The sequence below is a fragment of the Globicephala melas genome, unplaced genomic scaffold (genome assembly GCF_963455315.2).
Source record: "Globicephala melas unplaced genomic scaffold, mGloMel1.2 SCAFFOLD_758, whole genome shotgun sequence".
NCBI lineage: Eukaryota > Metazoa > Chordata > Mammalia > Artiodactyla > Delphinidae > Globicephala > Globicephala melas.
Window position 1 is genome coordinate 12,463 of NW_027207896.1, and position 25,289 is coordinate 37,751.

The window sequence follows — 25,289 nt, forward strand, 5'->3', positions numbered from 1 at the left end:
TTTGAACAAGTGAGTCAGCGGGCGGTGAGCGAATGAATGACCGCTCGAGGGGATGTATGCCGGCCACCGGGCCCTGTTTGACTGTCCAGGCTCAGCTTACCTGACCCTGGTTACCAGGGAATGCCACTCTGGGCCCTCCTTTTCATCCCCCTCCCTCACTGTGACCTCACCACCTGCCCCATTATGACCCAGTCTGGCTCCCAGTTAAAACTGGAGGGCAGAGGGCCCAGGCAGTCCTGGGACCAACGGCCATGGGTGAGCGAAACTACTACCGAGCCGAGCCGTTCACTGGCCCCATCCCCAGGAAATGCCAGGAGCAAGGATACTCAATTCTTCTGATCCCGGTCAGCTTCATCTTGCTCAACGTGGGGATCAACATGGTGACTACGGTCAGGGCAGGATCTGTGCAGCGCGGTTGGGGGAGCCCTGGGGTCTTGAAGGGGCTGAGGTGGGAGGGCTGCTGGGGTGTGACCGGGACAAGGGTTGGATTTCAGGGCTCACCCTGCTCCCGGCCTCCCCCCTCCCCTTCTTCCCTCAACTCTGGAGGCATCTGAAGAGATTCTTGCGGGCACTTTTCAATCGTATTTTCCACAAAGGTGAGTGGGCGCCGGCGTGGGTTCAGGGGATGTGGGCCTGTCCCCTTTCTTCTATCCCTGCCTTGATTCTCAGCCCCTCAGGAACCCAGGCCCTGACCCATCTCGCCTTTCCCCACAGACAAGCAAGCCAGCTGTGTAGGCACCCATCGCATGTGCATGCGCTGCTCCGTGGATCCCAAGAACCTGTGCTCAAGAGTTTCTTCCCACTTCTGCCATCGCCCAAGCTTCCTGCTCGGGCAGGTAAACCACCTTGACTACTGCCTGCAGCGGGGCTCGGCGGGGGCGGAGCCGGCGGCCCCCCCGCCGCGGGCGAGTAAAGGAGAAGGCGGGCGGAGCGGGAGGCAAAAAGCCTACAGCACCCGGTATTCCCAGGCGGTCTCCCATCCAAGTACTAACCAGGCCCGACCCTGCTTAGCTTCCGAGATCAGACGAGATCGGGCGCGTTCAGGGTGGTATGGCCGTAGACGGGGGCGGGGGGCCGCGGGCGGCCTCTTGAGGCCCAGTTTCGCTGGCGCTGGCGCCTTAACGCCAGCCTGGCGGCCGGCCCGCCCCGGCAGGGCCCCCTCGCCCGCCCAGGCAGGGGCAACGGAGGTTTCGGGTATCGGGCGGCGGCGGAGGGTTTGGCGACCACCTCCCAGCCCAGGGCGGCCGTGACCCAGCAAACCCTTCGGCGCTTGGCGCCCCGCCCAAGATCCCGCACGTCGCTCACAGGGACGTGGCCCCGGAGGCTTCAGGGCCCGGGGCCCGCGGTCCCTTGGGCATCGGCCCTGCCCGCCCACGCGGCCCTAGGCGCAGCCCGGCCGCAGCCCGGGCCGGCCCTCCTGCCCGACAGCAGCTGGCCCGAAGCCACTGGGAGCCACCATTGAGTCGCCACGGCCCCTCAGCCCCGGCAAGGCCACCCTTGCCCCCACACCCCCCGCCGAGCTCAGGACCCCGCCCCTGGTGGCCGGCAGGTCCGGGGAAGCGGCCCCTGCCCTCGATCCCGCTCCCGCACCCGGCCGCGGTGACACGCCAGAGGGGCGGGGTGGGGGGGGCTTTTGTCGGAGGGAGCTGTGGAGGGACACACCGGCACACAGGTGGCGGCGCCGGGGCTGGGCGCCGGTGGGGGCGGCCAGGTGCAGGTCGAGGGGCTCGCGGGCCGAAAGGACGGCAACTGGGCCCGCGGCGGAGTCTGGGTCTGGAGGGCTCTGAGCCTCCATCCGCTCTGGTGCCTCGGGTCTACCGGCCCGACGCCTGGTAGCGCGACACCCCACCGGCCCACAGACGTAGCCTCCCCAGCTGTGCTCACAGCGAGTCCAACCGCAGCCTGCATCCCTCCACGGGACACTTGGATTACTCCCGCGATCCCCACGAGGTGCGGCACCCGGCGGCCGAATGGGCTGAGATCCTGCCCTTGCGGCGCCCTGTGGCCACCTCCGCCTCCCTCACGGTACTGGCCGAGGCCTCGGACCAGCGGGCCCCGGCTCCCAGCTCAGCGCTGCTCCTCCGCCCCTCTCACCTCCTGCCCGACGTCCAGGCTACCGAGCACCCTCCACCCCCGCCCACCTTCATGCCACTCAGCCGGAACCCGGGAGGCAATGCCAACTACCAGGTGTATGACAGTCTGGTGCTGAAGCGGCAACCGCAGGAGGGCCAAGCGCGGGCCAACTCGCTGCTACCTTCCACCTCGGCCTCCAGGCCCTCTCTGCACGGGAGCCAGACTGGGAAAATGAACTTACCAGCAGCAAGTGGGGGCAGGGGCAGGGGGCGGCAGGGCATGGAGAGAGGAATAAAGAGCGCCAGAGTCCAGGAAACATTGGTGGTCTGTGGCTTGGAAGCGCCACTCCTTCTGCCAGCCTGGGTCCCTGCGCTTGGCTTCCTGCAATAAGAAGCCAGTGTCCCCTTCTTGGCCTGAGGGTCCCTTTGGTTTAGTGGCCACAGTTCTGCCAGCAGGCCCCTCCTGGTCCTATACCATGCACTAAGTACATCTGCAGCTGCAGACTCCAAACCCCTGGTCTCTGGGCACCTCCTCTGCGTCTCAGCTGTCCCTGTCCACAGAGAGCCTCATACAAGAAGTTGCTTCCAAACTGGGAGGTTCCACATCTGGGCAGGTCCAGCTCCAGGCCCAGTGAAGGGCATGAAGAAGGCTGAGGCTCTGGACTCCAGCCAGGCCTTCAGCAGGCCTCTGAGGCCAAGGTCTTCCTAGTCTCAAGAGGGGCCAAGAGACGCAATGTGTCATTTGAACAAGTGAGTCAGCGGGCGGTGAGCGAATGAATGACCGCTCGAGGGGATGTATGCCGGCCACCGGGCCCTGTTTGACTGTCCAGGCTCAGCTTACCTGACCCTGGTTACCAGGGAATGCCACTCTGGGCCCTCCTTTTCATCCCCCTCCCTCACTGTGACCTCACCACCTGCCCCATTATGACCCAGTCTGGCTCCCAGTTAAAACTGGAGGGCAGAGGGCCCAGGCAGTCCTGGGACCAACGGCCATGGGTGAGCGAAACTACTACCGAGCCGAGCCGTTCACTGGCCCCATCCCCAGGAAATGCCAGGAGCAAGGATACTCAATTCTTCTGATCCCGGTCAGCTTCATCTTGCTCAACGTGGGGATCAACATGGTGACTACGGTCAGGGCAGGATCTGTGCAGCGCGGTTGGGGGAGCCCTGGGGTCTTGAAGGGGCTGAGGTGGGAGGGCTGCTGGGGTGTGACCGGGACAAGGGTTGGATTTCAGGGCTCACCCTGCTCCCGGCCTCCCCCCTCCCCTTCTTCCCTCAACTCTGGAGGCATCTGAAGAGATTCTTGCGGGCACTTTTCAATCGTATTTTCCACAAAGGTGAGTGGGCGCCGGCGTGGGTTCAGGGGATGTGGGCCTGTCCCCTTTCTTCTATCCCTGCCTTGATTCTCAGCCCCTCAGGAACCCAGGCCCTGACCCATCTCGCCTTTCCCCACAGACAAGCAAGCCAGCTGTGTAGGCACCCATCGCATGTGCATGCGCTGCTCCGTGGATCCCAAGAACCTGTGCTCAAGAGTTTCTTCCCACTTCTGCCATCGCCCAAGCTTCCTGCTCGGGCAGGTAAACCACCTTGACTACTGCCTGCAGCGGGGCTCGGCGGGGGCGGAGCCGGCGGCCCCCCCGCCGCGGGCGAGTAAAGGAGAAGGCGGGCGGAGCGGGAGGCAAAAAGCCTACAGCACCCGGTATTCCCAGGCGGTCTCCCATCCAAGTACTAACCAGGCCCGACCCTGCTTAGCTTCCGAGATCAGACGAGATCGGGCGCGTTCAGGGTGGTATGGCCGTAGACGGGGGCGGGGGGCCGCGGGCGGCCTCTTGAGGCCCAGTTTCGCTGGCGCTGGCGCCTTAACGCCAGCCTGGCGGCCGGCCCGCCCCGGCAGGGCCCCCTCGCCCGCCCAGGCAGGGGCAACGGAGGTCTCGGGTATCGGGCGGCGGCGGAGGGTTTGGCGACCACCTCCCAGCCCAGGGCGGCCGTGACCCAGCAAACCCTTCGGCGCTTGGCGCCCCGCCCAAGATCCCGCACGTCGCTCACAGGGACGTGGCCCCGGAGGCTTCAGGGCCCGGGGCCCGCGGTCCCTTGGGCATCGGCCCTGCCCGCCCACGCGGCCCTAGGCGCAGCCCGGCCGCAGCCCGGGCCGGCCCTCCTGCCCGACAGCAGCTGGCCCGAAGCCACTGGGAGCCACCATTGAGTCGCCACGGCCCCTCAGCCCCGGCAAGGCCACCCTTGCCCCCACACCCCCCGCCGAGCTCAGGACCCCGCCCCTGGTGGCCGGCAGGCCCGGGGAAGCGGCCCCTGCCCTCGATCCCGCTCCCGCACCCGGCCGCGGTGACACGCCAGAGGGGCGGGGTGGGGGGGGGCTTTTGTCGGAGGGAGCTGTGGAGGGACACACCGGCACACAGGTGGCGGCGCCGGGGCTGGGCGCCGGTGGGGGCGGCCAGGTGCAGGTCGAGGGGCTCGCGGGCCGAAAGGACGGCAACTGGGCCCGCGGCGGAGTCTGGGTCTGGAGGGCTCTGAGCCTCCATCCGCTCTGGTGCCTCGGGTCTACCGGCCCGACGCCTGGTAGCGCGACACCCCACCGGCCCACAGACGTAGCCTCCCCAGCTGTGCTCACAGCGAGTCCAACCGCAGCCTGCATCCCTCCACGGGACACTTGGATTACTCCCGCGATCCCCACGAGGTGCGGCACCCGGCGGCCGAATGGGCTGAGATCCTGCCCTTGCGGCGCCCTGTGGCCACCTCCGCCTCCCTCACGGTACTGGCCGAGGCCTCGGACCAGCGGGCCCCGGCTCCCAGCTCAGCGCTGCTCCTCCGCCCCTCTCACCTCCTGCCCGACGTCCAGGCTACCGAGCACCCTCCACCCCCGCCCACCTTCATGCCACTCAGCCGGAACCCGGGAGGCAATGCCAACTACCAGGTGTATGACAGTCTGGTGCTGAAGCGGCAACCGCAGGAGGGCCAAGCGCGGGCCAACTCGCTGCTACCTTCCACCTCGGCCTCCAGGCCCTCTCTGCACGGGAGCCAGACTGGGAAAATGAACTTACCAGCAGCAAGTGGGGGCAGGGGCAGGGGGCGGCAGGGCATGGAGAGAGGAATAAAGAGCGCCAGAGTCCAGGAAACATTGGTGGTCTGTGGCTTGGAAGCGCCACTCCTTCTGCCAGCCTGGGTCCCTGCGCTTGGCTTCCTGCAATAAGAAGCCAGTGTCCCCTTCTTGGCCTGAGGGTCCCTTTGGTTTAGTGGCCACAGTTCTGCCAGCAGGCCCCTCCTGGTCCTATACCATGCACTAAGTACATCTGCAGCTGCAGACTCCAACCCCTGGTCTCTGGGCACCTCCTCTGCGTCTCAGCTGTCCCTGTCCACAGAGAGCCTCATACAAGAAGTTGCTTCCAAACTGGGAGGTTCCACATCTGGGCAGGTCCAGCTCCAGGCCCAGTGAAGGGCATGAAGAAGGCTGAGGCTCTGGACTCCAGCCAGGCCTTCAGCAGGCCTCTGAGGCCAAGGTCTTCCTAGTCTCAAGAGGGGCCAAGAGACGCAATGTGTCATTTGAACAAGTGAGTCAGCGGGCGGTGAGCGAATGAATGACCGCTCGAGGGGATGTATGCCGGCCACCGGGCCCTGTTTGACTGTCCAGGCTCAGCTTACCTGACCCTGGTTACCAGGGAATGCCACTCTGGGCCCTCCTTTTCATCCCCCTCCCTCACTGTGACCTCACCACCTGCCCCATTATGACCCAGTCTGGCTCCCAGTTAAAACTGGAGGGCAGAGGGCCCAGGCAGTCCTGGGACCAACGGCCATGGGTGAGCGAAACTACTACCGAGCCGAGCCGTTCACTGGCCCCATCCCCAGGAAATGCCAGGAGCAAGGATACTCAATTCTTCTGATCCCGGTCAGCTTCATCTTGCTCAACGTGGGGATCAACATGGTGACTACGGTCAGGGCAGGATCTGTGCAGCGCGGTTGGGGGAGCCCTGGGGTCTTGAAGGGGCTGAGGTGGGAGGGCTGCTGGGGTGTGACCGGGACAAGGGTTGGATTTCAGGGCTCACCCTGCTCCCGGCCTCCCCCCTCCCCTTCTTCCCTCAACTCTGGAGGCATCTGAAGAGATTCTTGCGGGCACTTTTCAATCGTATTTTCCACAAAGGTGAGTGGGCGCCGGCGTGGGTTCAGGGGATGTGGGCCTGTCCCCTTTCTTCTATCCCTGCCTTGATTCTCAGCCCCTCAGGAACCCAGGCCCTGACCCATCTCGCCTTTCCCCACAGACAAGCAAGCCAGCTGTGTAGGCACCCATCGCATGTGCATGCGCTGCTCCGTGGATCCCAAGAACCTGTGCTCAAGAGTTTCTTCCCACTTCTGCCATCGCCCAAGCTTCCTGCTCGGGCAGGTAAACCACCTTGACTACTGCCTGCAGCGGGGCTCGGCGGGGGCGGAGCCGGCGGCCCCCCCGCCGCGGGCGAGTAAAGGAGAAGGCGGGCGGAGCGGGAGGCAAAAAGCCTACAGCACCCGGTATTCCCAGGCGGTCTCCCATCCAAGTACTAACCAGGCCCGACCCTGCTTAGCTTCCGAGATCAGACGAGATCGGGCGCGTTCAGGGTGGTATGGCCGTAGACGGGGGCGGGGGGCCGCGGGCGGCCTCTTGAGGCCCAGTTTCGCTGGCGCTGGCGCCTCAACGCCAGCCTGGCGGCCGGCCCGCCCCGGCAGGGCCCCCTCGCCCGCCCAGGCAGGGGCAACGGAGGTCTCGGGTATCGGGCGGCGGCGGAGGGTTTGGCGACCACCTCCCAGCCCAGGGCGGCCGTGACCCAGCAAACCCTTCGGCGCTTGGCGCCCCGCCCAAGATCCCGCACGTCGCTCACAGGGACGTGGCCCCGGAGGCTTCAGGGCCCGGGGCCCGCGGTCCCTTGGGCATCGGCCCTGCCCGCCCACGCGGCCCTAGGCGCAGCCCGGCCGCAGCCCGGGCCGGCCCTCCTGCCCGACAGCAGCTGGCCCGAAGCCACTGGGAGCCACCATTGAGTCGCCACGGCCCCTCAGCCCCGGCAAGGCCACCCTTGCCCCCACACCCCCCGCCGAGCTCAGGACCCCGCCCCTGGTGGCCGGCAGGCCCGGGGAAGCGGCCCCTGCCCTCGATCCCGCTCCCGCACCCGGCCGCGGTGACACGCCAGAGGGGCGGGGTGGGGGGGGCTTTTGTCGGAGGGAGCTGTGGAGGGACACACCGGCACACAGGTGGCGGCGCCGGGGCTGGGCGCCGGTGGGGGCGGCCAGGTGCAGGTCGAGGGGCTCGCGGGCCGAAAGGACGGCAACTGGGCCCGCGGCAGAGTCTGGGTCTGGAGGGCTCTGAGCCTCCATCCGCTCTGGTGCCTCGGGTCTACCGGCCCGACGCCTGGTAGCGCGACACCCCACCGGCCCACAGACGTAGCCTCCCCAGCTGTGCTCACAGCGAGTCCAACCGCAGCCTGCATCCCTCCACGGGACACTTGGATTACTCCCGCGATCCCCACGAGGTGCGGCACCCGGCGGCCGAATGGGCTGAGATCCTGCCCTTGCGGCGCCCTGTGGCCACCTCCGCCTCCCTCACGGTACTGGCCGAGGCCTCGGACCAGCGGGCCCCGGCTCCCAGCTCAGCGCTGCTCCTCCGCCCCTCTCACCTCCTGCCCGACGTCCAGGCTACCGAGCACCCTCCACCCCCGCCCACCTTCATGCCACTCAGCCGGAACCCGGGAGGCAATGCCAACTACCAGGTGTATGACAGTCTGGTGCTGAAGCGGCAACCGCAGGAGGGCCAAGCGCGGGCCAACTCGCTGCTACCTTCCACCTCGGCCTCCAGGCCCTCTCTGCACGGGAGCCAGACTGGGAAAATGAACTTACCAGCAGCAAGTGGGGGCAGGGGCAGGGGGCGGCAGGGCATGGAGAGAGGAATAAAGAGCGCCAGAGTCCAGGAAACATTGGTGGTCTGTGGCTTGGAAGCGCCACTCCTTCTGCCAGCCTGGGTCCCTGCGCTTGGCTTCCTGCAATAAGAAGCCAGTGTCCCCTTCTTGGCCTGAGGGTCCCTTTGGTTTAGTGGCCACAGTTCTGCCAGCAGGCCCCTCCTGGTCCTATACCATGCACTAAGTACATCTGCAGCTGCAGACTCCAAACCCCTGGTCTCTGGGCACCTCCTCTGCGTCTCAGCTGTCCCTGTCCACAGAGAGCCTCATACAAGAAGTTGCTTCCAAACTGGGAGGTTCCACATCTGGGCAGGTCCAGCTCCAGGCCCAGTGAAGGGCATGAAGAAGGCTGAGGCTCTGGACTCCAGCCAGGCCTTCAGCAGGCCTCTGAGGCCAAGGTCTTCCTAGTCTCAAGAGGGGCCAAGAGACGCAATGTGTCATTTGAACAAGTGAGTCAGCGGGCGGTGAGCGAATGAATGACCGCTCGAGGGGATGTATGCCGGCCACCGGGCCCTGTTTGACTGTCCAGGCTCAGCTTACCTGACCCTGGTTACCAGGGAATGCCACTCTGGGCCCTCCTTTTCATCCCCCTCCCTCACTGTGACCTCACCACCTGCCCCATTATGACCCAGTCTGGCTCCCAGTTAAAACTGGAGGGCAGAGGGCCCAGGCAGTCCTGGGACCAACGGCCATGGGTGAGCGAAACTACTACCGAGCCGAGCCGTTCACTGGCCCCATCCCCAGGAAATGCCAGGAGCAAGGATACTCAATTCTTCTGATCCCGGTCAGCTTCATCTTGCTCAACGTGGGGATCAACATGGTGACTACGGTCAGGGCAGGATCTGTGCAGCGCGGTTGGGGGAGCCCTGGGGTCTTGAAGGGGCTGAGGTGGGAGGGCTGCTGGGGTGTGACCGGGACAAGGGTTGGATTTCAGGGCTCACCCTGCTCCCGGCCTCCCCCCTCCCCTTCTTCCCTCAACTCTGGAGGCATCTGAAGAGATTCTTGCGGGCACTTTTCAATCGTATTTTCCACAAAGGTGAGTGGGCGCCGGCGTGGGTTCAGGGGATGTGGGCCTGTCCCCTTTCTTCTATCCCTGCCTTGATTCTCAGCCCCTCAGGAACCCAGGCCCTGACCCATCTCGCCTTTCCCCACAGACAAGCAAGCCAGCTGTGTAGGCACCCATCGCATGTGCATGCGCTGCTCCGTGGATCCCAAGAACCTGTGCTCAAGAGTTTCTTCCCACTTCTGCCATCGCCCAAGCTTCCTGCTCGGGCAGGTAAACCACCTTGACTACTGCCTGCAGCGGGGCTCGGCGGGGGCGGAGCCGGCGGCCCCCCCGCCGCGGGCGAGTAAAGGAGAAGGCGGGCGGAGCGGGAGGCAAAAAGCCTACAGCACCCGGTATTCCCAGGCGGTCTCCCATCCAAGTACTAACCAGGCCCGACCCTGCTTAGCTTCCGAGATCAGACGAGATCGGGCGCGTTCAGGGTGGTATGGCCGTAGACGGGGGCGGGGGGCCGCGGGCGGCCTCTTGAGGCCCAGTTTCGCTGGCGCTGGCGCCTCAACGCCAGCCTGGCGGCCGGCCCGCCCCGGCAGGGCCCCCTCGCCCGCCCAGGCAGGGGCAACGGAGGTCTCGGGTATCGGGCGGCGGCGGAGGGTTTGGCGACCACCTCCCAGCCCAGGGCGGCCGTGACCCAGCAAACCCTTCGGCGCTTGGCGCCCCGCCCAAGATCCCGCACGTCGCTCACAGGGACGTGGCCCCGGAGGCTTCAGGGCCCGGGGCCCGCGGTCCCTTGGGCATCGGCCCTGCCCGCCCACGCGGCCCTAGGCGCAGCCCGGCCGCAGCCCGGGCCGGCCCTCCTGCCCGACAGCAGCTGGCCCGAAGCCACTGGGAGCCACCATTGAGTCGCCACGGCCCCTCAGCCCCGGCAAGGCCACCCTTGCCCCCACACCCCCCGCCGAGCTCAGGACCCCGCCCCTGGTGGCCGGCAGGCCCGGGGAAGCGGCCCCTGCCCTCGATCCCGCTCCCGCACCCGGCCGCGGTGACACGCCAGAGGGGCGGGGTGGGGGGGGCTTTTGTCGGAGGGAGCTGTGGAGGGACACACCGGCACACAGGTGGCGGCGCCGGGGCTGGGCGCCGGTGGGGGCGGCCAGGTGCAGGTCGAGGGGCTCGCGGGCCGAAAGGACGGCAACTGGGCCCGCGGCAGAGTCTGGGTCTGGAGGGCTCTGAGCCTCCATCCGCTCTGGTGCCTCGGGTCTACCGGCCCGACGCCTGGTAGCGCGACACCCCACCGGCCCACAGACGTAGCCTCCCCAGCTGTGCTCACAGCGAGTCCAACCGCAGCCTGCATCCCTCCACGGGACACTTGGATTACTCCCGCGATCCCCACGAGGTGCGGCACCCGGCGGCCGAATGGGCTGAGATCCTGCCCTTGCGGCGCCCTGTGGCCACCTCCGCCTCCCTCACGGTACTGGCCGAGGCCTCGGACCAGCGGGCCCCGGCTCCCAGCTCAGCGCTGCTCCTCCGCCCCTCTCACCTCCTGCCCGACGTCCAGGCTACCGAGCACCCTCCACCCCCGCCCACCTTCATGCCACTCAGCCGGAACCCGGGAGGCAATGCCAACTACCAGGTGTATGACAGTCTGGTGCTGAAGCGGCAACCGCAGGAGGGCCAAGCGCGGGCCAACTCGCTGCTACCTTCCACCTCGGCCTCCAGGCCCTCTCTGCACGGGAGCCAGACTGGGAAAATGAACTTACCAGCAGCAAGTGGGGGCAGGGGCAGGGGGCGGCAGGGCATGGAGAGAGGAATAAAGAGCGCCAGAGTCCAGGAAACATTGGTGGTCTGTGGCTTGGAAGCGCCACTCCTTCTGCCAGCCTGGGTCCCTGCGCTTGGCTTCCTGCAATAAGAAGCCAGTGTCCCCTTCTTGGCCTGAGGGTCCCTTTGGTTTAGTGGCCACAGTTCTGCCAGCAGGCCCCTCCTGGTCCTATACCATGCACTAAGTACATCTGCAGCTGCAGACTCCAAACCCCTGGTCTCTGGGCACCTCCTCTGTGTCTCAGCTGTCCCTGTCCACAGAGAGCCTCATACAAGAAGTTGCTTCCAAACTGGGAGGTTCCACATCTGGGCAGGTCCAGCTCCAGGCCCAGTGAAGGGCATGAAGAAGGCTGAGGCTCTGGACTCCAGCCAGGCCTTCAGCAGGCCTCTGAGGCCAAGGTCTTCCTAGTCTCAAGAGGGGCCAAGAGACGCAATGTGTCATTTGAACAAGTGAGTCAGCGGGCGGTGAGCGAATGAATGACCGCTCGAGGGGATGTATGCCGGCCACCGGGCCCTGTTTGACTGTCCAGGCTCAGCTTACCTGACCCTGGTTACCAGGGAATGCCACTCTGGGCCCTCCTTTTCATCCCCCTCCCTCACTGTGACCTCACCACCTGCCCCATTATGACCCAGTCTGGCTCCCAGTTAAAACTGGAGGGCAGAGGGCCCAGGCAGTCCTGGGACCAACGGCCATGGGTGAGCGAAACTACTACCGAGCCGAGCCGTTCACTGGCCCCATCCCCAGGAAATGCCAGGAGCAAGGATACTCAATTCTTCTGATCCCGGTCAGCTTCATCTTGCTCAACGTGGGGATCAACATGGTGACTATGGTCAGGGCAGGATCTGTGCAGCGCGGTTGGGGGAGCCCTGGGGTCTTGAAGGGGCTGAGGTGGGAGGGCTGCTGGGGTGTGACCGGGACAAGGGTTGGATTTCAGGGCTCACCCTGCTCCCGGCCTCCCCCCTCCCCTTCTTCCCTCAACTCTGGAGGCATCTGAAGAGATTCTTGCGGGCACTTTTCAATCGTATTTTCCACAAAGGTGAGTGGGCGCCGGCGTGGGTTCAGGGGATGTGGGCCTGTCCCCTTTCTTCTATCCCTGCCTTGATTCTCAGCCCCTCAGGAACCCAGGCCCTGACCCATCTCGCCTTTCCCCACAGACAAGCAAGCCAGCTGTGTAGGCACCCATCGCATGTGCATGCGCTGCTCCGTGGATCCCAAGAACCTGTGCTCAAGAGTTTCTTCCCACTTCTGCCATCGCCCAAGCTTCCTGCTCGGGCAGGTAAACCACCTTGACTACTGCCTGCAGCGGGGCTCGGCGGGGGCGGAGCCGGCGGCCCCCCCGCCGCGGGCGAGTAAAGGAGAAGGCGGGCGGAGCGGGAGGCAAAAAGCCTACAGCACCCGGTATTCCCAGGCGGTCTCCCATCCAAGTACTAACCAGGCCCGACCCTGCTTAGCTTCCGAGATCAGACGAGATCGGGCGCGTTCAGGGTGGTATGGCCGTAGACGGGGGCGGGGGGCCGCGGGCGGCCTCTTGAGGCCCAGTTTCGCTGGCGCTGGCGCCTTAACGCCAGCCTGGCGGCCGGCCCGCCCCGGCAGGGCCCCCTCGCCCGCCCAGGCAGGGGCAACGGAGGTCTCGGGTATCGGGCGGCGGCGGAGGGTTTGGCGACCACCTCCCAGCCCAGGGCGGCCGTGACCCAGCAAACCCTTCGGCGCTTGGCGCCCCGCCCAAGATCCCGCACGTCGCTCACAGGGACGTGGCCCCGGAGGCTTCAGGGCCCGGGGCCCGCGGTCCCTTGGGCATCGGCCCTGCCCGCCCACGCGGCCCTAGGCGCAGCCCGGCCGCAGCCCGGGCCGGCCCTCCTGCCCGACAGCAGCTGGCCCGAAGCCACTGGGAGCCACCATTGAGTCGCCACGGCCCCTCAGCCCCGGCAAGGCCACCCTTGCCCCCACACCCCCCGCCGAGCTCAGGACCCCGCCCCTGGTGGCCGGCAGGCCCGGGGAAGCGGCCCCTGCCCTCGATCCCGCTCCCGCACCCGGCCGCGGTGACACGCCAGAGGGGCGGGGTGGGGGGGGCTTTTGTCGGAGGGAGCTGTGGAGGGACACACCGGCACACAGGTGGCGGCGCCGGGGCTGGGCGCCGGTGGGGGCGGCCAGGTGCAGGTCGAGGGGCTCGCGGGCCGAAAGGACGGCAACTGGGCCCGCGGCGGAGTCTGGGTCCGGGCCAGCCACCCCGGGAGCGTCTGGGGTGCGCCTGCCTTCCAGGGCCGCCTTCTGGCCGCCTGGCCGGCCGGGCCGGCGGGGAGCGACCCCGCCGGCGCGCGCCGTGGTGGGAGGGGCCTGAGGAGGTGGGGCCTGCAGCGGGGCCCGGCGGGGGCGGAGCCGGCGGCCCCCGCCGCGGGCGAGTAAAGGAGAAGGCGGGCGGAGCGGGAGGCAAAAAGCCTACAGCACCCGGTATTCCCAGGCGGTCTCCCATCCAAGTACTAACCAGGCCCGACCCTGCTTAGCTTCCGAGATCAGACGAGATCGGGCGCGTTCAGGGTGGTATGGCCGTAGACGGGGGCGGGGGGCCGCGGGCGGCCTCTTGAGGCCCAGTTTCGCTGGCGCTGGCGCCTTAACGCCAGCCTGGCGGCCGGCCCGCCCCGGCAGGGCCCCCTCGCCCGCCCAGGCAGGGGCAACGGAGGTCTCGGGTATCGGGCGGCGGCGGAGGGTTTGGCGACCACCTCCCAGCCCAGGGCGGCCGTGACCCAGCAAACCCTTCGGCGCTTGGCGCCCCGCCCAAGATCCCGCACGTCGCTCACAGGGACGTGGCCCCGGAGGCTTCAGGGCCCGGGGCCCGCGGTCCCTTGGGCATCGGCCCTGCCCGCCCACGCGGCCCTAGGCGCAGCCCGGCCGCAGCCCGGGCCGGCCCTCCTGCCCGACAGCAGCTGGCCCGAAGCCACTGGGAGCCACCATTGAGTCGCCACGGCCCCTCAGCCCCGGCAAGGCCACCCTTGCCCCCACACCCCCCGCCGAGCTCAGGACCCCGCCCCTGGTGGCCGGCAGGCCCGGGGAAGCGGCCCCTGCCCTCGATCCCGCTCCCGCACCCGGCCGCGGTGACACGCCAGAGGGGCGGGGTGGGGGGGGCTTTTGTCGGAGGGAGCTGTGGAGGGACACACCGGCACACAGGTGGCGGCGCCGGGGCTGGGCGCCGGTGGGGGCGGCCAGGTGCAGGTCGAGGGGCTCGCGGGCCGAAAGGACGGCAACTGGGCCCGCGGCAGAGTCTGGGTCTGGAGGGCTCTGAGCCTCCATCCGCTCTGGTGCCTCGGGTCTACCGGCCCGACGCCTGGTAGCGCGACACCCCACCGGCCCACAGACGTAGCCTCCCCAGCTGTGCTCACAGCGAGTCCAACCGCAGCCTGCATCCCTCCACGGGACACTTGGATTACTCCCGCGATCCCCACGAGGTGCGGCACCCGGCGGCCGAATGGGCTGAGATCCTGCCCTTGCGGCGCCCTGTGGCCACCTCCGCCTCCCTCACGGTACTGGCCGAGGCCTCGGACCAGCGGGCCCCGGCTCCCAGCTCAGCGCTGCTCCTCCGCCCCTCTCACCTCCTGCCCGACGTCCAGGCTACCGAGCACCCTCCACCCCCGCCCACCTTCATGCCACTCAGCCGGAACCCGGGAGGCAATGCCAACTACCAGGTGTATGACAGTCTGGTGCTGAAGCGGCAACCGCAGGAGGGCCAAGCGCGGGCCAACTCGCTGCTACCTTCCACCTCGGCCTCCAGGCCCTCTCTGCACGGGAGCCAGACTGGGAAAATGAACTTACCAGCAGCAAGTGGGGGCAGGGGCAGGGGGCGGCAGGGCATGGAGAGAGGAATAAAGAGCGCCAGAGTCCAGGAAACATTGGTGGTCTGTGGCTTGGAAGCGCCACTCCTTCTGCCAGCCTGGGTCCCTGCGCTTGGCTTCCTGCAATAAGAAGCCAGTGTCCCCTTCTTGGCCTGAGGGTCCCTTTGGTTTAGTGGCCACAGTTCTGCCAGCAGGCCCCTCCTGGTCCTATACCATGCACTAAGTACATCTGCAGCTGCAGACTCCAAACCCCTGGTCTCTGGGCACCTCCTCTGTGTCTCAGCTGTCCCTGTCCACAGAGAGCCTCATACAAGAAGTTGCTTCCAAACTGGGAGGTTCCACATCTGGGCAGGTCCAGCTCCAGGCCCAGTGAAGGGCATGAAGAAGGCTGAGGCTCTGGACTCCAGCCAGGCCTTCAGCAGGCCTCTGAGGCCAAGGTCTTCCTAGTCTCAAGAGGGGCCAAGAGACGCAATGTGTCATTTGAACAAGTGAGTCAGCGGGCGGTGAGCGAATGAATGACCGCTCGAGGGGATGTATGCCGGCCACCGGGCCCTGTTTGACTGTCCAGGCTCAGCTTACCTGACCCTGGTTACCAGGGAATGCCACTCTGGGCCCTCCTTTTCATCCCCCTCCCTCACTGTGACCTCACCACCTGCCCCATTATGACCCAGTCTGGCTCCCAGTTAAAACTGGAGGGCAGAGGGCCCAGGCAGTCCTGGGACCAACGGCCATGGGTGAGCGAAACTACTACCGAGCCGAGCCGTTCACTGGCCCCATCCCCAGGAAATGCCAGGAGCAAGGATACTCAATTCTTCTGATCCCGGTCAGCTTCATCTTGCTCAACGTGGGGATCAACATGGTGACTACGGTCAGGGCAGGATCTGTGCAGCGCGGTTGGGGGAGCCCTGGGGTCTTGAAGGGGCTGAGGTGGGAGGGCTGCTGGGGTGTGACCGGGACAAGGGTTGGATTTCAGGGCTCACCCTGCTCCCGGCCTCCCCCCTCCCCTTCTTCCCTCAACTCTGGAGGCATCTGAAGAGATTCTTGCGGGCACTTTTCAATCGTATTTTCCACAAAGGTGAGTGGGCGCCGGCGTGGGTTCAGGGGATGTGGGCCTGTCCCCTTTCTTCTATCCCTGCCTTGATTCTCAGCCCCTCAGGAACCCAGGCCCTGACCCATCTCGCCTTTCCCCACAGACAAGCAAGCCAGCTGTGTAGGCACCCATCGCATGTGCATGCGCTGCTCCGTGGATCCCAAGAACCTGTGCTCAAGAGTTTCTTCCCACTTCTGCCATCGCCCAAGCTTCCTGCTCGGGCAGGTAAACCACCTTGACTACTGCCTGCAGCGGGGCTCGGCGGGGGCGGAGCCGGCGGCCCCCCCGCCGCGGGCGAGTAAAGGAGAAGGCGGGCGGAGCGGGAGGCAAAAAGCCTACAGCACCCGGTATTCCCAGGCGGTCTCCCATCCAAGTACTAACCAGGCCCGACCCTGCTTAGCTTCCGAGATCAGACGAGATCGGGCGCGTTCAGGGTGGTATGGCCGTAGACGGGGGCGGGGGGCCGCGGGCGGCCTCTTGAGGCCCAGTTTCGCTGGCGCTGGCGCCTTAACGCCAGCCTGGCGGCCGGCCCGCCCCGGCAGGGCCCCCTCGCCCGCCCAGGCAGGGGCAACGGAGGTCTCGGGTATCGGGCGGCGGCGGAGGGTTTGGCGACCACCTCCCAGCCCAGGGCGGCCGTGACCCAGCAAACCCTTCGGCGCTTGGCGCCCCGCCCAAGATCCCGCACGTCGCTCACAGGGACGTGGCCCCGGAGGCTTCAGGGCCCGGGGCCCGCGGTCCCTTGGGCATCGGCCCTGCCCGCCCACGCGGCCCTAGGCGCAGCCCGGCCGCAGCCCGGGCCGGCCCTCCTGCCCGACAGCAGCTGGCCCGAAGCCACTGGGAGCCACCATTGAGTCGCCACGGCCCCTCAGCCCCGGCAAGGCCACCCTTGCCCCCACACCCCCCGCCGAGCTCAGGACCCCGCCCCTGGTGGCCGGCAGGCCCGGGGAAGCGGCCCCTGCCCTCGATCCCGCTCCCGCACCCGGCCGCGGTGACACGCCAGAGGGGCGGGGTGGGGGGGGCTTTTGTCGGAGGGAGCTGTGGAGGGACACACCGGCACACAGGTGGCGGCGCCGGGGCTGGGCGCCGGTGGGGGCGGCCAGGTGCAGGTCGAGGGGCTCGCGGGCCGAAAGGACGGCAACTGGGCCCGCGGCGGAGTCTGGGTCCGGGCCAGCCACCCCGGGAGCGTCTGGGGTGCGCCTGCCTTCCAGGGCCGCCTTCTGGCCGCCTGGCCGGCCGGGCCGGCGGGGAGCGACCCCGCCGGCGCGCGCCGTGGTGGGAGGGGCCTGAGGAGGTGGGGCCTGCAGCGGGGCCCGGCGGGGGCGGAGCCGGCGGCCCCCGCCGCGGGCGAGTAAAGGAGAAGGCGGGCGGAGCGGGAGGCAAAAAGCCTACAGCACCCGGTATTCCCAGGCGGTCTCCCATCCAAGTACTAACCAGGCCCGACCCTGCTTAGCTTCCGAGATCAGACGAGATCGGGCGCGTTCAGGGTGGTATGGCCGTAGACGGGGGCGGGGGACCGCGGGCGGCCTCTTGAGGCCCAGTTTCGCTGGCGCTGGCGCCTTAACGCCAGCCTGGCGGCCGGCCCGCCCCGGCAGGGCCCCCTCGCCCGCCCAGGCAGGGGCAACGGAGGTCTCGGGTATCGGGCGGCGGCGGAGGGTTTGGCGACCACCTCCCAGCCCAGGGCGGCCGTGACCCAGCAAACCCTTCGGCGCTTGGCGCCCCGCCCAAGATCCCGCACGTCGCTCACAGGGACGTGGCCCCGGAGGCTTCAGGGCCCGGGGCCCGCGGTCCCTTGGGCATCGGCCCTGCCCGCCCACGCGGCCCTAGGCGCAGCCCGGCCGCAGCCCGGGCCGGCCCTCCTGCCCGACAGCAGCTGGCCCGAAGCCACTGGGAGCCACCATTGAGTCGCCACGGCCCCTCAGCCCCGGCAAGGCCACCCTTGCCCCCACACCCCCCGCCGAGCTCAGGACCCCGCCCCTGGTGGCCGGCAGGCCCGGGGAAGTGGCCCCTGCCCTCGATCCCGCTCCCGCACCCGGCCGCGGTGACACGCCAGAGGGGCGGGGTGGGGCGGGGCTTTTGTCGGAGGGAGCTGTGGAGGGACACACCGGCACACAGGTGGCGGCGCCGGGGCTGGGCGCCGGTGGGGGCGGCCAGGTGCAGGTCGAGGGGCTCGCGGGCCGAAAGGACGGCAACTGGGCCCGCGGCAGAGTCTGGGTCTGGAGGGCTCTGAGCCTCCATCCGCTCTGGTGCCTCGGGTCTACCGGCCCGACGCCTGGTAGCGCGACACCCCACCGGCCCACAGACGTAGCCTCCCCAGCTGTGCTCACAGCGAGTCCAACCGCAGCCTGCATCCCTCCACGGGACACTTGGATTACTCCCGCGATCCCCACGAGGTGCGGCACCCGGCGGCCGAATGGGCTGAGATCCTGCCCTTGCGGCGCCCTGTGGCCACCTCCGCCTCCCTCACGGTACTCGCCGAGGCCTCGGACCAGCGGGCCCCGGCTCCCAGCTCAGCGCTGCTCCTCCGCCCCTCTCACCTCCTGCCCGACGTCCAGGCTACCGAGCACCCTCCACCCCCGCCCACCTTCATGCCACTCAGCCGGAACCCGGGAGGCAATGCCAACTACCAGGTGTATGACAGTCTGGTGCTGAAGCGGCAACCGCAGGAGGGCCAAGCGCGGGCCAACTCGCTGCTACCTTCCACCTCGGCCTCCAGGCCCTCTCTGCACGGGAGCCAGACTGGGAAAATGAACTTACCAGCAGCAAGTGGGGGCAGGGGCAGGGGGCGGCAGGGCATGGAGAGAGGAATAAAGAGCGCCAGAGTCCAGGAAACATTGGTGGTCTGTGGCTTGGAAGCGCCACTCCTTCTGCCAGCCTGGGTCCCTGCGCTTGGCTTCCTGCAATAAGAAGCCAGTGTCCCCTTCTTGGCCTGAGGGTCCCTTTGGTTTAGTGGCCACAGTTCTGCCAGCAGGCCCCTCCTGGTCCTATACCATGCACTAAGTACATCTGCAGCTGCAGACTCCAAACCCCTGGTCTCTGGGCACCTCCTCTGTGTCTCAGCTGTCCCTGTCCACAGAGAGCCTCATACAAGAAGTTGCTTCCAAACTGGGAGGTTCCACATCTGGGCAGGTCCAGCTCCAGGCCCAGTGAAGGGCATGAAGAAGGCTGAGGCTCTGGACTCCAGCCAGGCCTTCAGCAGGCCTCTGAGGCCAAGGTCTTCCTAGTCTCAAGAGGGGCCAAGAGACGCAATGTGTCATTTGAACAAGTGAGTCAGCGGGCGGTGAGCGAATGAATGACCGCTCGAGGGGATGTATGCCGGCCACCGGGCCCTGTTTGACTGTCCAGGCTCAGCTTACCTGACCCTGGTTACCAGGGAATGCCACTCTGGGCCCTCCTTTTCATCCCCCTCCCTCACTGTGACCTCACCACCTGCCCCATTATGACCCAGTCTGGCTCCCAGTTAAAACTGGAGGGCAGAGGGCCCAGGCAGTCCTGGGACCAACGGCCATGGGTGAGCGAAACTACTACCGAGCCGAGCCGTTCACTGGCCCCATCCCCAGGAAATGCCAGGAGCAAGGATACTCAATTCTTCTGATCCCGGTCAGCTTCATCTTGCTCAACGTGGGGATCAACATGGTGACTATGGTCAGGGCAGGATCTGTGCAGCGCGGTTGGGGGAGCCCTGGGGTCTTGAAGGGGCTGAGGTGGGAGGGCTGCTGGGGTGTGACCGGGACAAGGGTTGGATTTCAGGGCTCACCCTGCTCCCGGCCTCCCCCCTCCCCTTCTTCCCTCAACTCTGGAGGCATCTGAAGAGATTCTTGCGGGCACTTTTCAATCGTATTTTCCACAAAGGTGAGTGGGCGCCGGCGTGGGTTCAGGGGATGTGGGCCTGTCCCCTTTCTTCTATCCCTGCCTTGATTCTCAGCCCCTCAGGAACCCAGGCCCTGACCCATCTCGCCTTTCCCCACAGACAAGCAAGCCAGCTGTGTAGGCACCCATCGCATGTGCATGCGCTGCTCCGTGGATCCCAAGAACCTGTGCTCAAGAGTTTCTTCCCACTTCTGCCATCGCCCAAGCTTCCTGCTCGGGCAGGTAAACCACCTTGACTACTGCCTGCAGCGGGGCTCGGCGGGGGCGGAGCCGGCGGCCCCCCCGCCGCGGGCGAGTAAAGGAGAAGGCGGGCGGAGCGGGAGGCAAAAAGCCTACAGCACCCGGTATTCCCAGGCGGTCTCCCATCCAAGTACTAACCAGGCCCGACCCTGCTTAGCTTCCGAGATCAGACGAGATCGGGCGCGTTCAGGGTGGTATGGCCGTAGACGGGGGCGGGGGGCCGCGGGCGGCCTCTTGAGGCCCAGTTTCGCTGGCGCTGGCGCCTTAACGCCAGCCTGGCGGCCGGCCCGCCCCGGCAGGGCCCCCTCGCCCGCCCAGGCAGGGGCAACGGAGGTCTCGGGTATCGGGCGGCGGCGGAGGGTTTGGCGACCACCTCCCAGCCCAGGGCGGCCGTGACCCAGCAAACCCTTCGGCGCTTGGCGCCCCGCCCAAGATCCCGCACGTCGCTCACAGGGACGTGGCCCCGGAGGCTTCAGGGCCCGGGGCCCGCGGTCCCTTGGGCATCGGCCCTGCCCGCCCACGCGGCCCTAGGCGCAGCCCGGCCGCAGCCCGGGCCGGCCCTCCTGCCCGACAGCAGCTGGCCCGAAGCCACTGGGAGCCACCATTGAGTCGCCACGGCCCCTCAGCCCCGGCAAGGCCACCCTTGCCCCCACACCCCCCGCCGAGCTCAGGACCCCGCCCCTGGTGGCCGGCAGGCCCGGGGAAGCGGCCCCTGCCCTCGATCCCGCTCCCGCACCCGGCCGCGGTGACACGCCAGAGGGGCGGGGTGGGGGGGGCTTTTGTCGGAGGGAGCTGTGGAGGGACACACCGGCACACAGGTGGCGGCGCCGGGGCTGGGCGCCGGTGGGGGCGGCCAGGTGCAGGTCGAGGGGCTCGCGGGCCGAAAGGACGGCAACTGGGCCCGCGGCGGAGTCTGGGTCCGGGCCAGCCACCCCGGGAGCGTCTGGGGTGCGCCTGCCTTCCAGGGCCGCCTTCTGGCCGCCTGGCCGGCCGGGCCGGCGGGGAGCGACCCCGCCGGCGCGCGCCGTGGTGGGAGGGGCCTGAGGAGGTGGGGCCTGCAGCGGGGCCCGGCGGGGGCGGAGCCGGCGGCCCCCGCCGCGGGCGAGTAAAGGAGAAGGCGGGCGGAGCGGGAGGCAAAAAGCCTACAGCACCCGGTATTCCCAGGCGGTCTCCCATCCAAGTACTAACCAGGCCCGACCCTGCTTAGCTTCCGAGATCAGACGAGATCGGGCGCGTTCAGGGTGGTATGGCCGTAGACGGGGGCGGGGGGCCGCGGGCGGCCTCTTGAGGCCCAGTTTCGCTGGCGCTGGCGCCTTAACGCCAGCCTGGCGGCCGGCCCGCCCCGGCAGGGCCCCCTCGCCCGCCCAGGCAGGGGCAACGGAGGTCTCGGGTATCGGGCGGCGGCGGAGGGTTTGGCGACCACCTCCCAGCCCAGGGCGGCCGTGACCCAGCAAACCCTTCGGCGCTTGGCGCCCCGCCCAAGATCCCGCACGTCGCTCACAGGGACGTGGCCCCGGAGGCTTCAGGGCCCGGGGCCCGCGGTCCCTTGGGCATCGGCCCTGCCCGCCCACGCGGCCCTAGGCGCAGCCCGGCCGCAGCCCGGGCCGGCCCTCCTGCCCGACAGCAGCTGGCCCGAAGCCACTGGGAGCCACCATTGAGTCGCCACGGCCCCTCAGCCCCGGCAAGGCCACCCTTGCCCCCACACCCCCCGCCGAGCTCAGGACCCCGCCCCTGGTGGCCGGCAGGCCCGGGGAAGCGGCCCCTGCCCTCGATCCCGCTCCCGCACCCGGCCGCGGTGACACGCCAGAGGGGCGGGGTGGGGGTGGGGCGGGGCTTTTGTCGGAGGGAGCTGTGGAGGGACACACCGGCACACAGGTGGCGGCGCCGGGGCTGGGCGCCGGTGGGGGCGGCCAGGTGCAGGTCGAGGGGCTCGCGGGCCGAAAGGACGGCAACTGGGCCCGCGGCGGAGTCTGGGTCTGGAGGGCTCTGAGCCTCCATCCGCTCTGGTGCCTCGGGTCTACCGGCCCGACGCCTGGTAGCGCGACACCCCACCGGCCCACAGACGTAGCCTCCCCAGCTGTGCTCACAGCGAGTCCAACCGCAGCCTGCATCCCTCCACGGGACACTTGGATTACTCCCGCGATCCCCACGAGGTGCGGCACCCGGCGGCCGAATGGGCTGAGATCCTGCCCTTGCGGCGCCCTGTGGCCACCTCCGCCTCCCTCACGGTACTGGCCGAGGCCTCGGACCAGCGGGCCCCGGCTCCCAGCTCAGCGCTGCTCCTCCGCCCCTCTCACCTCCTGCCCGACGTCCAGGCTACCGAGCACCCTCCACCCCCGCCCACCTTCATGCCACTCAGCCGGAACCCGGGAGGCAATGCCAACTACCAGGTGTATGACAGTCTGGTGCTGAAGCGGCAACCGCAGGAGGGCCAAGCGCGGGCCAACTCGCTGCTACCTTCCACCTCGGCCTCCAGGCCCTCTCTGCACGGGAGCCAGACTGGGAAAATGAACTTACCAGCAGCAAGTGGGGGCAGGGGCAGGGGGCGGCAGGGCATGGAGAGAGGAATAAAGAGCGCCAGAGTCCAGGAAACATTGGTGGTCTGTGGCTTGGAAGCGCCACTCCTTCTGCCAGCCTGGGTCCCTGCGCTTGGCTTCCTGCAATAAGAAGCCAGTGTCCCCTTCTTGGCCTGAGGGTCCCTTTGGTTTAGTGGCCACAGTTCTGCCAGCAGGCCCCTCCTGGTCCTATACCATGCACTAAGTACATCTGCAGCTGCAGACTCCAAACCCCTGGTCTCTGGGCACCTCCTCTGCGTCTCAGCTGTCCCTGTCCACAGAGAGCCTCATACAAGAAGTTGCTTCCAAACTGGGAGGTTCCACATCTGGGCAGGTCCAGCTCCAGGCCCAGTGAAGGGCATGAAGAAGGCTGAGGCTCTGGACTCCAGCCAGGCCTTCAGCAGGCCTCTGAGGCCAAGGTCTTCCTAGTCTCAAGAGGGGCCAAGAGACGCAATGTGTCATTTGAACAAGTGAGTCAGCGGGCGGTGAGCGAATGAATGACCGCTCGAGGGGATGTATGCCGGCCACCGGGCCCTGTTTGACTGTCCAGGCTCAGCTTACCTGACCCTGGTTACCAGGGAATGCCACTCTGGGCCCTCCTTTTCATCCCCCTCCCTCACTGTGACCTCACCACCTGCCCCATTATGACCCAGTCTGGCTCCCAGTTAAAACTGGAGGGCAGAGGGCCCAGGCAGTCCTGGGACCAACGGCCATGGGTGAGCGAAACTACTACCGAGCCGAGCCGTTCACTGGCCCCATCCCCAGGAAATGCCAGGAGCAAGGATACTCAATTCTTCTGATCCCGGTCAGCTTCATCTTGCTCAACGTGGGGATCAACATGGTGACTACGGTCAGGGCAGGATCTGTGCAGCGCGGTTGGGGGAGCCCTGGGGTCTTGAAGGGGCTGAGGTGGGAGGGCTGCTGGGGTGTGACCGGGACAAGGGTTGGATTTCAGGGCTCACCCTGCTCCCGGCCTCCCCCCTCCCCTTCTTCCCTCAACTCTGGAGGCATCTGAAGAGATTCTTGCGGGCACTTTTCAATCGTATTTTCCACAAAGGTGAGTGGGCGCCGGCGTGGGTTCAGGGGATGTGGGCCTGTCCCCTTTCTTCTATCCCTGCCTTGATTCTCAGCCCCTCAGGAACCCAGGCCCTGACCCATCTCGCCTTTCCCCACAGACAAGCAAGCCAGCTGTGTAGGCACCCATCGCATGTGCATGCGCTGCTCCGTGGATCCCAAGAACCTGTGCTCAAGAGTTTCTTCCCACTTCTGCCATCGCCCAAGCTTCCTGCTCGGGCAGGTAAACCACCTTGACTACTGCCTGCAGCGGGGCTCGGCGGGGGCGGAGCCGGCGGCCCCCCCGCCGCGGGCGAGTAAAGGAGAAGGCGGGCGGAGCGGGAGGCAAAAAGCCTACAGCACCCGGTATTCCCAGGCGGTCTCCCATCCAAGTACTAACCAGGCCCGACCCTGCTTAGCTTCCGAGATCAGACGAGATCGGGCGCGTTCAGGGTGGTATGGCCGTAGACGGGGGCGGGGGACCGCGGGCGGCCTCTTGAGGCCCAGTTTCGCTGGCGCTGGCGCCTTAACGCCAGCCTGGCGGCCGGCCCGCCCCGGCAGGGCCCCCTCGCCCGCCCAGGCAGGGGCAACGGAGGTCTCGGGTATCGGGCGGCGGCGGAGGGTTTGGCGACCACCTCCCAGCCCAGGGCGGCCGTGACCCAGCAAACCCTTCGGCGCTTGGCGCCCCGCCCAAGATCCCGCACGTCGCTCACAGGGACGTGGCCCCGGAGGCTTCAGGGCCCGGGGCCCGCCGTCCCTTGGGCATCGGCCCTGCCCGCCCACGCGGCGCTAGGCGCAGCCCGGCCGCAGCCCGGGCCGGCCCTCCTGCCCGACAGCAGCCGGCCCGAAGCCACCGGGAGCCACCATTGAGTCGCCACGGCCCCTCAGCCCCGGCAAGGCCACCCTTGCCCCCACACCCCCCGCCGAGCTCAGGACCCCGCCCCTGGTGGCCGGCAGGCCCGGGGAAGCTGCCCCTGCCCTCGATCCCGCTCCCGCACCCGGCCGCGGTGACACGCCAGAGGGGCGGGGTGGGGGTGGGGCGGGGCTTTTGTCGGAGGGAGCTGTGGAGGGACACACCGGCACACAGGTGGCGGCGCCGGGGCTGGGCGCCGGTGGGGGCGGCCAGGTGCAGGTCGAGGGGCTCGCGGGCCGAAAGGACGGCAACTGGGCCCGCGGCGGAGTCTGGGTCCGGGCCAGCCACCCCGGGAGCGGGAGCCACAAGGCCCTAGAGCTGCATTGTGAATTACAGTAGCCACTAGCCAAATGCCTATTAGAATGTAAATTATTAAAAATTAAGGAAAATTAATTGTTTTTAAAATTAAGTTAAAATGTTAAAAATTTCTCTTCCTCAGGGAACAGAATTTCTCTGGCATCCAATTCTGTTCCCTGGTGGTCCAGTTGTTGGGACTTGGCGCTTTCACTGCTGTGGCTGGGGTTCAAACCCTGGTCGGGGAACTCAGACCCCGGAAGCTTCATGGCTTGGCCAAAAAAAAAAAAATTCTTTTCCTCAGTGCCACGACTTTCTAAGTGTCAGTAGGCACATGGAGCTAGCGGCTACTGCACTGGACGGCACAGATTTAGAACATTTGCATCACCATGGAAAATGCTATTGGAGAGCAGTGCTTTAGAGTTTAGAGCAATTTTCCTTTCCCTGTCACCCACCCCCAGCATCTTAAAGCTCCCCCAGAGACCAGAGAACTTAGCTCTTTTTAGGGTGGCTCAGAAGCCACCCTCTGGGGAGGAGGTAAGATGTGGGGATGGACAGCCAATGCCTGATTTCCCCAGACTGTGAGAAAGAGCCCAGGCTTCAGTTTTCCTCATCTGGTCTCTTGGGTCACGACCAGATGT

At 67.3% G+C, this 25,289-nt stretch overlaps 11 non-coding genes across 11 annotated transcripts; all 11 read right to left on the bottom strand.

Moving 5' to 3' along the window:
• Window positions 1–943: 943 nt before the first annotated feature.
• LOC132596480 (5S ribosomal RNA) lies at window positions 944–1,062 on the bottom strand. Its single transcript, XR_009562563.1, has one exon. It is a non-coding gene; the product is annotated as a 5S ribosomal RNA (ribosomal RNA).
• Window positions 1,063–3,756: 2,694 nt separating this feature from the next.
• Window positions 3,757–3,875, bottom strand: LOC132596481 (5S ribosomal RNA). The gene has a single exon (XR_009562564.1). It is a non-coding gene; the product is annotated as a 5S ribosomal RNA (ribosomal RNA).
• Window positions 3,876–6,569: 2,694 nt separating this feature from the next.
• LOC132596482 (5S ribosomal RNA) lies at window positions 6,570–6,688 on the bottom strand. Its single transcript, XR_009562565.1, has one exon. It is a non-coding gene; the product is annotated as a 5S ribosomal RNA (ribosomal RNA).
• Window positions 6,689–9,382: 2,694 nt separating this feature from the next.
• LOC132596483 (5S ribosomal RNA) lies at window positions 9,383–9,501 on the bottom strand. The gene has a single exon (XR_009562566.1). It is a non-coding gene; the product is annotated as a 5S ribosomal RNA (ribosomal RNA).
• A 2,694-nt stretch (window positions 9,502–12,195) lies between these two features.
• On the bottom strand, window positions 12,196–12,314 carry LOC132596484 (5S ribosomal RNA). Its single transcript, XR_009562567.1, has one exon. It is a non-coding gene; the product is annotated as a 5S ribosomal RNA (ribosomal RNA).
• Window positions 12,315–13,245: 931 nt separating this feature from the next.
• On the bottom strand, window positions 13,246–13,364 carry LOC132596485 (5S ribosomal RNA). Its single transcript, XR_009562568.1, has one exon. It is a non-coding gene; the product is annotated as a 5S ribosomal RNA (ribosomal RNA).
• A 2,694-nt stretch (window positions 13,365–16,058) lies between these two features.
• Window positions 16,059–16,177, bottom strand: LOC132596486 (5S ribosomal RNA). Its single transcript, XR_009562569.1, has one exon. It is a non-coding gene; the product is annotated as a 5S ribosomal RNA (ribosomal RNA).
• Window positions 16,178–17,108: 931 nt separating this feature from the next.
• Window positions 17,109–17,227, bottom strand: LOC132596487 (5S ribosomal RNA). The gene has a single exon (XR_009562570.1). It is a non-coding gene; the product is annotated as a 5S ribosomal RNA (ribosomal RNA).
• A 2,695-nt stretch (window positions 17,228–19,922) lies between these two features.
• LOC132596488 (5S ribosomal RNA) lies at window positions 19,923–20,041 on the bottom strand. The gene has a single exon (XR_009562571.1). It is a non-coding gene; the product is annotated as a 5S ribosomal RNA (ribosomal RNA).
• Window positions 20,042–20,972: 931 nt separating this feature from the next.
• Window positions 20,973–21,091, bottom strand: LOC132596490 (5S ribosomal RNA). Its single transcript, XR_009562573.1, has one exon. It is a non-coding gene; the product is annotated as a 5S ribosomal RNA (ribosomal RNA).
• Window positions 21,092–23,792: 2,701 nt separating this feature from the next.
• On the bottom strand, window positions 23,793–23,911 carry LOC132596491 (5S ribosomal RNA). Its single transcript, XR_009562574.1, has one exon. It is a non-coding gene; the product is annotated as a 5S ribosomal RNA (ribosomal RNA).
• Window positions 23,912–25,289: the final 1,378 nt, after the last annotated feature.